Below are 12,181 nucleotides of genomic sequence, written 5' to 3'. Positions count from 1 at the left end.
CATTAGTCACACCAAAAGGCATTACAGAATACTCATAATGTCCATACCTTGTCCTGAAAGCAGTCTTCTGAATATCCTCAGTTTTCACACGTATCTGATGATACCCAGATCTCAAATCTATCTTGCTGAACACACTCGCACCAACCAACTGATCCATCAAATCATCAATCCTCGGCAAAGGATACCGATTCTTGATCGTCACTTTATTCAGTTGCCTGTAGTCCACACACAACCTCATAGTACCTTCTTTCTTCTTAACCAATAACACTGGTGCACCCCACGGTGACACACTCGGACGAATAAACTTCTTATCCAACAGATCTTCCAACTGACTCTTCAATTCAGTTAACTCAACAGCAGACATACGGTACGGAGCCATCGATATTGGTCTAGTACCAGGTACCAAATCAATCGAGAACTCAACTTCACGCTCTGGCGGCAATTCATTCACTTCTTCAGGAAACACATCAGGAAAATCACACACCACTGCTAGATCGCCAATCACCAGTCTATCTTTAGCCTCCAGAGTCGCTAACAGCATAAACAACTCCGCCCCATCTGCTACTTCCTCATTCACCTGCCTGGCTGATAGAAACAAACTCTTTCCTTCTTCGATCTCAGGAAATATCACAGTCTTATCAAAACAGTTAATAGAAACTCGGTTAAACACCAACCAGTTCATTCCCAAGATAACATCAATCTGCACTAGTGGAAGACACACAAGGTCTATCCCAAAGTCTCTACCAAAAATACTCAAAGGACAACTCAAGCAAACTGAAGTAGTAGTCACTGAACCCTTTGCAGGAGTATCAATCACCATACTACCATACATCTCAGATATCTCTAACTTAAGTTTCACAGCACAATCCAAAGATATAAAGGAATGAGTAGCACCTGTGTCGATAATAGCTACAAGAGGAAAGCCATTAATATAACACGTACCTCTGATCAAACGATCATCTGCAGAAGTCTCAGAACCCGATAAAGCAAAGACCTTGCCTCCCGACTGGTTCTCTCTCTTCGGCTTAGGACACTGTGGACTGATATGACCCACCTCTCCACAGTTGAAACAAGTTACAGTCTTCAACCGGCACTCTGCAGCCAAATGACCACCTTTGCCACACTTGAAACACTTCATCTCAGCACTGGTACACTCATGGACACGATGTCCAGCCCGACCACATCTATAACACTTAGCAGGGGCACTAGAGTCTCCCCCACTAGGTCTCTTCATCCCACTCTGCTTCTGGAAACCTTTGCCAGCTGCATACGGTTTTCCACGATCATTCTGATTCTTGCCTTTCCTATCAACTCTCTGTTGATAGCTCTCTGCTCTGGCTTTGGAATCCTGTTCAAAAATCCTGCAACAGTCAACCAAGTCAGAAAACACTCTGATCCGCTGATATCCAATAGCCTGTTTGATCTCGGGACGCAACCCGTTCTCAAACTTCACACATTTCGAAAATTCTCCAGCAGCCTCACTATAGGGAGTGTAATACTTCGACAGCTCTGTGAACTTAGCAGCATACTCAGTAACAGACTTGTTACCCTGCTTCAATTCCAAGAACTCTATCTCTTTCTTTCCTCTGACATCCTCTGGAAAATACTTCCTCAGAAATCTCTCTCTGAACACCGCCCAAGTGATCTCAGCATTCCCAGCAGATTCCAACTCAGTGCGGGTAGCAACCCACCAATCATCAGCTTCCTCTGACAGCATATGCGTACCGAACCTGACCTTCTGGTTATCGGCACACTCAGTTACTCGGAAGATCCTCTCGATCTCCTTCAACCACTTCTGAGCGCCATCTGGATCGTATGCTCCCTTGAACATTGGAGGATTATTCTTCTGGAACTCACTCAATTGACGAGCAGCTCCCATTCCCACAACATTCGGATTCCCTCCAAGTACTCCAGCTAGCATACCAAGAGCCTCAGCAATCGCAGCATCATCTATACCTCTTCCAGCCATCTCTATTCTGAAAACCCAAACAAACTAAAACAATGAGTACTGATAGGGTTACACAACACCTATCCCGTACAGGGAAACAGAATAATTACGACTCGACTCGACCGACTATGCTCTGATACCACTAATGTAACACCCTTCTAAATACCCCAATTATTTAATTAAAATAACAACATATATAAATCAGAGTAATTATGCATCCAAGGGTGTCACACAACATTTCACACTATTCATCAAAGTAGCTTGTCATGCTCATTTATTTATCAAATAAAACAGTTGCATAATACGCAGCGGATAGAGATCAAATTATCATTTAAAACATGTAACATATTACATGTAAAATGGTTCACAACCAATCAATAAAATATTCAAAACATCCCATCCCGATGTTACATCTATCAGAGCATGACCCACTAAGGAGACTACACTAGACTCCAAGTATTAGCTTCTACTCAACTCATTGCTCGTTACCTGAAAAATAGTTGTAAGGGTGAGTTCCTCAATCGATATAATAAGCATTATAGAATATAATGTTATGTTAAGTAATTTAACACATTAATCACCCTAATCGTATTCGTACATTCAGTAACGGCACACCAACTCAACATCATATTCAACACCAATACAACTCATATTCATACTCAATAGCAACACCACACACGTATAATATTGGAATACATCCATTCATATTATACGCCATACATAATTTATGCAATGAGACTCCACACATGCGGTACCGACTATCCTTGAACATATAGTTCAAGCTCACCGATCAATCCAGATACGGCTACTAAGCTCACTAGTCCCACTCATTTGAGACCTAGTGACTCACTCACTAATTCCTCACCATGGGAATTAGCTACAACCCCAAAGGCTATGCTATGCACACTAATCATCTAGCATGCAAACATCAACAACAAATCCACAATGATTCACTCACTAATTCCTCACCATGGGAATTAGCTACAGCCCCGAAGGCTATGCTATGCACGCTAATCATCTAGCAATGCAACATCAACAACAATCCACAATGGACATATGCTCACACTCTAAGCCATACAACAGTCCATTCACAAATACATGCATAATATATATATTTACAGCATTATGCATATCATCATACATCATCAACACATGTATCAACACATCATATCATGTCAAATAATTAAACACAGTATTAGCACACTCTACTAATACCTATACTGCTCAAAACAGCGGGAAATAATCCCTACTATATCACACACCGATATAGGCAACCACCAATTAGGCACACAACATTTAAATTAACAATTTTTCCACTCTGCAACAGTGTTAACCGGTTAACGCCCTGGGTTAACCGGTTAACGCAGGCAAAACACGCTTACTGCCCAAAACTTAACAGTGTTAACCGGTTAACGCCCTGGGTTAACCGGTTAACGCAGGCAAAACAGCACTAATTCTCAATTCGTAACAGTGTTAACCGGTTAACACCCTGGGTTAACCGGTTAACGCAGACAAAACAGCAGTTCCTGCGCTAACACAAAGCAGAATGCAGAATTCTCCGCATTTTCCGCCGTTAGAGGACTTCCGGACCTCCGATTCCAATTCCGTAAAAAGCTATACGTCCAGTAGATTACGACACACACCATTATCGATTCAATTACAGTTTTTAACACAGTTTATCCAACATCATTTTCAGCATTCACAATCCCAATTAGGGTCAATTCAAGGTTTATCACTACCCATTACATGCTAACCCATAATACCCATTAAACGACGATAAACCCCCCTTACCTGAGTTAATCCGGCGAATCTTCAAGCTCCAAGCTCTTCTCTTCTTCAACCCTCTTCCTCTTGCTCTGCCTCTTGCCCTTTTCCTCTTTCAGCCGCTTCTCTGAGTTTCACGTGAAAACCTTATTTTCCAAATGAAACTCTTTTTCCTTATTCCAACTTATATATTTTCCAAATTATATTATTATTCCAATAATAATAATAATTCAATAATTCCAAAATAATAATAATAATAATAATCCAATTATCTAATTAAATTAAATATATTATTAACTTAATTTAATTAATTATCATATTATTATCGGGGTGTTACAGTTGTTGTTAGTGGTGTGCCGTCGCGGTGGTTCGCGGAGACTAGGGTTTCTTCTAAACCTTCTATGCTTGTTACTCATACCATTTTTTCAAAGTTTGGCAAGATAAGGTTTGTTTTGAATACAATTTATAGCTTTTATGTGGAAACTGTTTGATTTGTATTATCATTTCTTATAAAAATAGCTAATAGCTAAACAACTTCTATGATATAAGCACTTAATTTAACTGTTTATCCAAATAGGCATTAATTTGCTTAGTTAGTATGTTTGAACTTGTTAATAGCTAGTTAGTTAATTCTTTAATAAGCTTTATATATCGATGTTTTTGAACGGGTGAGATCTTTGGGTCATGGTTTTGAATAACTTGAGCTTAGGTGAAAGTGTGATTGATCCGGTCAAATAGTCGAAGTGTAAACAATGCAGTTCACAATTCTACTGGTTGAATGGCTCGCGGTTTAGTCTTTGAAACATTGCGAGCTTCTTGTATGCATCTTTTCAATATGATTCCTGATGAGATTTCACCTATAGCGTTCAAGCTTGCAAGCTTACCGTTTTACTCCCTTTGATCTCCAACATGATAAGCATAGGTAGATAACTAATGCATTAGGAGCATTTGGATTAGCTTATGAGTTATAGCTTTTGTGTGCTTATAAATTTAAAATTCTTCACTTATGGAAGTGTTTTTAATAGTGTTTATATAGAGGTTGAATGAGAAGGTTTTTGAAAAAATGAAATGCAGAAGTTGATTTCAACTTATCTATGAACGTTGTGGCTTAGCTCAAGCAAAATTGAAGCTTCAAGGTGAAGCTTCAATGGCTTTTTTGTGAGAGAGTGAGAGCTTTGGTGAGGGTGAGGGAAAAGATTGCAGAGAGAATTCACACAAATGCCAAGGGTGTGAAAATGAGAGAGGTGAATCTCTTAAATAGATTTTTGGTTCGGGCCTTTCTAGCTTGGGACTTAGGTATGGAATTAGTTAAACATGGTTTGGAGTTAGTTGGACTCAACTCATTGAGTTAGTTGAAAAAATCAATTAGTTAGAAACGACTCAATTAGTTAAGTGAGTTGATGTTGGTTAGTGAATGAGTGAATTGAAACTTGACTCGCTGCTGCAGGTTATGGTTAAGTTGCAGTTATGTTGAGATCATTTTGGGTGACCTGTTATTCAAGTTACAAGTTAAGTTTAAGTGACCCTGGCCTTGGCTTGGAATAATGAAGAATACATGTTAGTAGCCTTGGTGCACCAACTGGCTGTAGCAGGTAGCATGAAATTACATTCATGTTGACATGATTTTAGTGACCTGCTATCCATGTTGCAGGTTACGGTTAAGTGGCTTTACTTTTCCCCCTTTGAATTGTTGAATAGCTTGATATGTGGATGTTAATAACTTTGATACATAGGCTTAGTTCAGTGCTTCACAAGTTTTATCCCACAACTGGTATTCAATTCCTTTGCCCTTACCCGTTTCTTTTGCTGCAGCAAGCTTGAGTAGATTTGGCCTATCATCTCAACTCAAGGTTTAGCCATGGTAGACTTATTGATGCAAGCTTGGGGAATGTTTGGCCTTGAGGTGTGCATGCATCACTGCCTCAACAACTGGTTTTTCAATGCACATGGATGAATCCTATTGAACCCTTCTTCCAGTTCAGCATATGGTAGGTTGTTAGGTTTGATTTTCTTATTGAAATGCTTGGGTTGGCATTGATTGGTTATGTCCTACTGTACAAGGGAATGGTTGTGAGCTCATGTTGTGCTCTTGCTTATGGCTAGCAGGATGTAGGACCAATGTACTTCCTTTGTATCTCACTTTCAAACTCATGCCTAAAGGACTTGCAGCTCATGGTGACAAGTACTGCAAACCCAATGCATTGGTGTGGTTCCATTTGGCTTGTTGCAGGCTTTGGGGTATGTCTTATTTTAGTGACTTTGTAGCAGCAGTCATGAGTTCAGTTGGCTAGGTCCATATGTTATGCAATGATGGCTCATACTTGGTGGTTGTTGCATTATTGGTTGCAGGAATTGTTGCTGCAGGAATCATCCATGTTATGATGAGTTTCAAATGGCTGGATGTATGACTTTATCAAATAGGTCAGGCCAGGTTTGTAGTATGTAATGTATGGTTGGTTTTTATTTTTTGATTGATGGCTCTTGATGACTGTTGTGTTTGCCACAGGCTTTGGAGGTTTGGCTTGGCCCTTGCAAGTTTGGTATGAAGTTAGGACATGTTTGTTGCAGATTCATAGGCTGCCTTAGGTTTGCAACCATTTCCTTGCTGCAAGTTGACTTGATGTTTATTAATGGTGAATGGTTGTATGCCGCTTTGAAGCACCAGTCTGTTGCCAATTCTTGTGTTCATGACATGTTGTAGCATGTAGTCTTGTAAATTACTACCACGTGACTCATATGCTGCAACAAAAGGGGTTCTACAGTGGGATGCTTTGCTCATTAGAAATGGCTTCTGATGCTTCCCTGTTCATGGCTTCCAGTTTGTACTTAGAGAGTGGTGGTGTTCAGGAGTTAAGTCAAATGCTTGTCATGCTGAACCTGCTGCTGCATCAAGGTGATGCACTCACTCTGCTAATGGTTCCTTATGTCTCACTGTTGTTTTGTTGCAGTAGAGTCACATTCTATTGATATGATCATGACCTTTGCCAATGCTTTATGTGGGATCTGGCTACAAACAATTGCATATAGGTTGAGTCTCAATAGTTATGAACATGGTTCAGCCCGAGTTGGAGACAGGTTTTGGGGTTTAGCTTCATGTTTTCGTATACCTTAGACAGCGCTTTTGTAAAAAGCGCTGTCTAAGGGGGGGATTAGAAAGCGCTTTAGGCAAAAGCGCTGTCTAAGGGGGGGGCGACCCTCCTATTTTAATTTTTTTAGGTATACCTTAGACAGCGCTTTTCAAAAAGCGCTGTCTAAGGTATACCTAAAAAATTTAAAATAAGAGGGTCTTATAAAGCGCTTTTGGCCAAAGCGCTGTCTAAGGGGGGGAGGGGGTTAGACAACGCTTTTAAGATTTAAAAAAGCGCTGTCTAAACCTTTAGCAGCGGAGGTTTAGACAGCGCTTTAAAGCGCTGTCTAAGGCTAAAAAAAGCGTTGTCTAAGGTCTTGTTTGTTGTAGTGTTAGTTTGTTCTTCACTCTCGTGTCAAAACAATGAAACATACAATTGGAAACTAAAACCAAAACAAAATTTAACCATAATTTTTCACCTATTATTTCTACCGAGTCCCGTCGGTAACGACGGTCCTCATACGTCGGACTCAAGGATATTTAGCAAGACATTATTTTAATTAAAAACAACATGATCAAAGAAACTAGACTTGAAAACAACATGGCATGTAATATAGTAAAGGTAATAACAAGTATAAATAATAAAGCAGTAAAAACCTGAAACTAAAGAAAAATGGAAACTTGAATTGAATTGAAAATTCCGGCAAGCTTGTTCTTGATCCAAGAGTACAATGAAATTTAAAAGAAAATAAATGTGACAATCCCTCGATGTGAGTTATTGTCACTTTTACAGGTGGATATATGCTTAATACTAAAATGTGATTTGGCTGAGCTTCCGCACAACTTGGATGCCATGAAACACCTCAAAGAGTCCTATTTATAGAGGTTTGCATCCTTGTAACTTCCCTTGATCGTGCAAGCAAATAGGAGGGAAAATACATTGGAGAAAATTGCACAAAACTGCCCACTTTCGTAGAACTGCTTCAGCATGATAATGGCGAACGCCATTGCCTTGGTCATTAAATGATGTGGCAAGAAGGACAATGGCGAACACCATATACACATGGCGAACACCATTAGGACAAAATGGGCAGAATCTTGCTCTTTTGCTGCTCTTTTGCTCCTTTTTCGATTTACTTTCGAATCCGCACCGAAACTCGCTAACAACTACAAAACGAATAAAAATGAACTAAAAGGTGATAAAACATATTGAAATAAATACGAATAACATGCGATATAAGCCAAAAAACCTGATACAATTTCTCGTTATCAACAACATCATACACGAACCCCTATAACTCATGCTTATACCCTAACTTTTTGTTTTGAAGGGGATTAAGAAGAAGTTAGATGATGCCAAAGGACACTAGACTAAACAGATTTACGAAGTTTTGTAGTCATATCATATCACTCATCACTTGGCCACCAAGGAGAATCCATTCAAAATGGTGTATGTAGCGAATCTCATGCTACCGGTTAAAATCGAGACGCTCTCTTTGCGGCCTCTCAGTTTAATATGGAGGAAAACTGCTGGTGCACAAGGTTGATGATGAAGAAGATGATGGAAGAGAAAGAAGAAAGAGAATATGTAACTGAGTTGTAACTAACTTTTAAAACAGAATTGATTACAAAATTCTATATCAAACTGAACTAAGCCTTAGCTTATATACACAAGCCCAAGCCAAATGTAATCTAAATGCAAAACCAAATTAACTCTAAATGAAACATAATCTAAATTTGGATTACATTCTAACACCATCCCTTAATCCGCATTCAAGACTAAAATCAACAACACCAATTCCATCCCTCAAATGGATAAAGTGTTTAGTCTTGATTGCTTTGGTCAGAACATCTGCCAGTTGTTTGAGTGTTGTAGTGAATAACTTCAAGAACTCCACTATGAACTTGATTTTTGAGAAAGTGAAACTTTGTGTCAATGTGCTTACTCCTTCCATGAAGATATGCATTCTTGGAAAGACTTATAGTTGATTTGTTGTCAATCATCAACTTCACATGCTTGCTCACCTTGATCTTCAGATCCTGCAACAAGTTCAGAATCAAAATAGCTTGACAAGCAGACAAAGCACCTGCAATATACTCAACTTCACAGGTTGACAATGCAACCAATGGTTGATTCATGGAGCACCAAGAAATAGGACCTCCTAGATACTTGTAGAAATATCCAGAAGTACTTCTTATGTTAAGTCTGTCTTCACACCAATCAGAGTCTGAATAACATATCTGCTCTGAATCAAATTTAGCATCAGAGGGGAAGAAAACTCCATACTTCAGAGTCCCCTTTGTAACACCTTAATCCCCGACTCAATGTTTAATAAAATATTTCAAATGAAAATCACATATTAGAGTGTCACGCATGCTTCACCAACGCATAAAAGTCTCAAATACCAAATAGTCATGCAAAATAAGCAGCAAAAACTAAACGAGTCTGACATAAAGTCTGATAAACAAACTCTAACATAAAAATAAACCATAACACAAATGACATAAGACATTCCATCCCCAGTGCTACATATCAGAGAAAATCCTACAATACCCAATGATAAAATCTAAAAAGGGGCATTGACGCCATCCCCTAACTTAGCAGCTACTCATATACCTCATTGCCTGTACTCTCGATAAGCACAAATGCCATAACAAACAAGGGTGAGAGTACATCTAACAAATATTAACGATAAAAATCAGCAAGACAAAATAGTAATAACGAATATAACAATATTCTCATTCACACTCAAAACACAATCAAACATATCATAATGCAAATGCAATGCAATGCCACCATCTCTATCTCAAATGCACGTGGTACCAAAATCATTAGGATCAAAGGTATGTTATTAATATTCCCATGTCTCTGGTTCCTCTCTAAATCGTGTCCCTCTCTAGACGTGACACCACCATAGTCCCTCACTGAACTAGGCCATCACTATACCAAAATCCTACCTATCTCTGAAATACATGAATGCATGATTCTAAACAACACAATATACCACATCATCATCATCTCAAAAATCATAACAAAAGCACAAGTCTCAACATTCTAAAAAAGGTTCCACTCTTGAACCTATAAGTTGTCAACCACATGCCTCATTATAATCCCTTTATGAATTACTATACTAAAAACGCCAATCAACATCGTCACTATAATATCTCTCTAGATTACTCTACTCAAAATTATGTTTGGATACGTGTAAGACCCCAATTTTGTCCCTAAGATCCCTCATGGCATCATATCATATCATTCATTGCCTCAAGGATCATTGTGCACCTTGCCTCCTTCTTTGTGGGTTGGTTATCCTTTTGAGAGTGATTCTTGATCACCAAGCATGTTTTGTATTGGTATATCATTGCTTTTCTTGTTACTACTAACTAAAAGTACAAAAATATGTCATCTAACCTTTGTCTTGCAGATGAAGCAATCAACAGTCAAAGCAGTCAAAGGCAGTCATTGAGCAATAGATGGTGGCCATTCTGAGAATTTGGACACCACAATCATTCACAAGAGCTTACATGAGCTATGATATCATTTTGAATCAAAATCCCAAGTGGTAGAGGCTTGAACTTCATCAGAACATTGCCAGATCAACTGGAGGCCTAGAAAGTCAACAGCCAAGTCAACAGTGGATTTGGAGGTGGGAAGTGATTAGAAATACTTCATTCATGTTCAAACAAGTCTCATTTGACATTTCAAACATCAACATTGAAGAAAATAAAGTCAGGTCAAAACTTTCCAAAAATAGAAAGTGACCTATAATTCAAATTTGCCAAAAATGGAAAGGTTTTAACGTAACTTCAACTTCAAATTACATCACCAAAAAAGCTTCAAATGAAATTTTGTTGAACATGAAAGTTGTAGATATTTCTCTCCCATTTCCAAAAAGTCCAGGATCATCAATTTCTCATGTGTGGTTAAGAAGATATGATCAAAACATGGCAAAGTGTACATTGAACTTCAAATGTGCATAACTTCTCAACCAAAGCTCCAATTCAAGTGGTTCTTTTTGCTAAATTCTCATTTTGACCTCTAGTTTCCAAAACATACATTGCATTGCATAATTTGTCATCACATAATCATTTGCATTTCACTTGATTTTTGGAGGGAAAAATTGAAATTTAAAATTGGTGAATTATTTGAACATTTGGCAATTACCATTGATTTTAAAATGTGGTTTTAAGTGAAATTCAATCTAATCCGTGTACTGTTCACCATGCATTTTCATGCATAGGGTGAAATTGCTAATTTGCACATACACCACATTTTTGCTAATCCATTTACCATTTGCTTAAACATGATTAAGAGCATGATTAGGAGGGAGTATATAACACAAACCCTAACTGTTTTCAGCTAACAACAATTCATTTTCAGATCTAGATCCAAATTCTTGAAAATTTTCTCTCACTTTTTTCTTGCAAATTCTTCAAACACAAGCCACTTTTCTTGATCCATTCATCATCTGGTAGCATTTGTGAGCGAGTTTGAAGGAAGATCCAAAGGAAATCGTGCAGCATTGAAGCACATGAAGCTTGGAAGCAACAATGGCAAATTGAAATTCTGGTGGAATCAAGCACAATTAAGCTTCAATCCTCTTCCCAAACACTTGTACAAGCATCATAGAAGGACTGTTTGAGCATTGCAAGGCGTGAATCCATCAATTCCAGTTCTGCTTCTTCAAGAGGTCATTAAATCGAATCTCTTATTTCTTAAAATTCTTGTGCTATTGTTGTTGATCTTTGAACACTGATGATGCTGAGCTTTAAATCGTGCAATTCCATGCAAAATTGAGTTAGCTAGGTCGATTTAAAGTTTTGTGCATGAATGATGATTGCTTCGATTTGATCTTGTCTTGATGAATTATGCTTAGCCATGCGTTGATTTGTGATCTACATGAGATAACCTACATGATGATGTATTCAATTTGGATTTCTGGGATTTTTGTTCTTGATGATTGATGAATGTCCACTGTTCATGCATGCGCATTTAAGAAGATGATTTCCAGTTTTTAGAGAATGGTTTTGATCTGTTTAGGCCATGCTATACCGTTGCCTTAGGTGTTTGTTAGGGTTAATTCTGATTGGTCATGAACATTTCCCATGCGCGTATCCCATTGGCTGTCTGCGTGTTGACTTGTGTTGACCTGGACAGCGCATAAATAAAACGGCTGCGTTTCATGCAGCCTGGCGCCATATTTCAAAATGCTACTCACTTCGATTCTGGCTTGCAACATATTTTCAAATGCCATGCTTATTTTTCCTTTTCCCTCCATGTGTTCATGTACATACTTCACATGCTTTTTTTTTATTTTGTCATCAACTTTAAAAATTCATATTAAATTGAATAATGATCCAAAAAATATGTGGTTTTTTGCATTGCATCACATTTTCTGTCT

At 38.3% G+C, this 12,181-nt stretch overlaps 1 long non-coding RNA gene across 2 annotated transcripts; it reads left to right on the top strand.

The window, feature by feature from the left end:
• Window positions 1-4,058: 4,058 nt before the first annotated feature.
• On the top strand, window positions 4,059-6,078 carry LOC127079899 (uncharacterized). Of its 2 annotated transcripts, none has more exons than XR_007787991.1 (3): window positions 4,059-4,157; window positions 5,525-5,700; window positions 5,819-6,076. It is a non-coding gene; the product is annotated as an uncharacterized LOC127079899 (long non-coding RNA). The 2 variants fall into 2 exon arrangements; XR_007787992.1 differs by lacking the exon at window positions 4,059-4,157 and adding an exon at window positions 5,217-5,304 and having other exon boundaries at window positions 5,819-6,078.
• The last annotated feature ends 6,103 nt before the right edge of the window (window positions 6,079-12,181 follow it).

This window comes from Lathyrus oleraceus, chromosome 5 (assembly GCF_024323335.1).
Source record: "Lathyrus oleraceus cultivar Zhongwan6 chromosome 5, CAAS_Psat_ZW6_1.0, whole genome shotgun sequence".
Taxonomy (NCBI): domain Eukaryota; kingdom Viridiplantae; phylum Streptophyta; class Magnoliopsida; order Fabales; family Fabaceae; genus Lathyrus; species Lathyrus oleraceus.
Note: the sequence above shows the minus strand (reverse complement) of the source record. Positions and strands in the feature narration are given on the sequence as shown.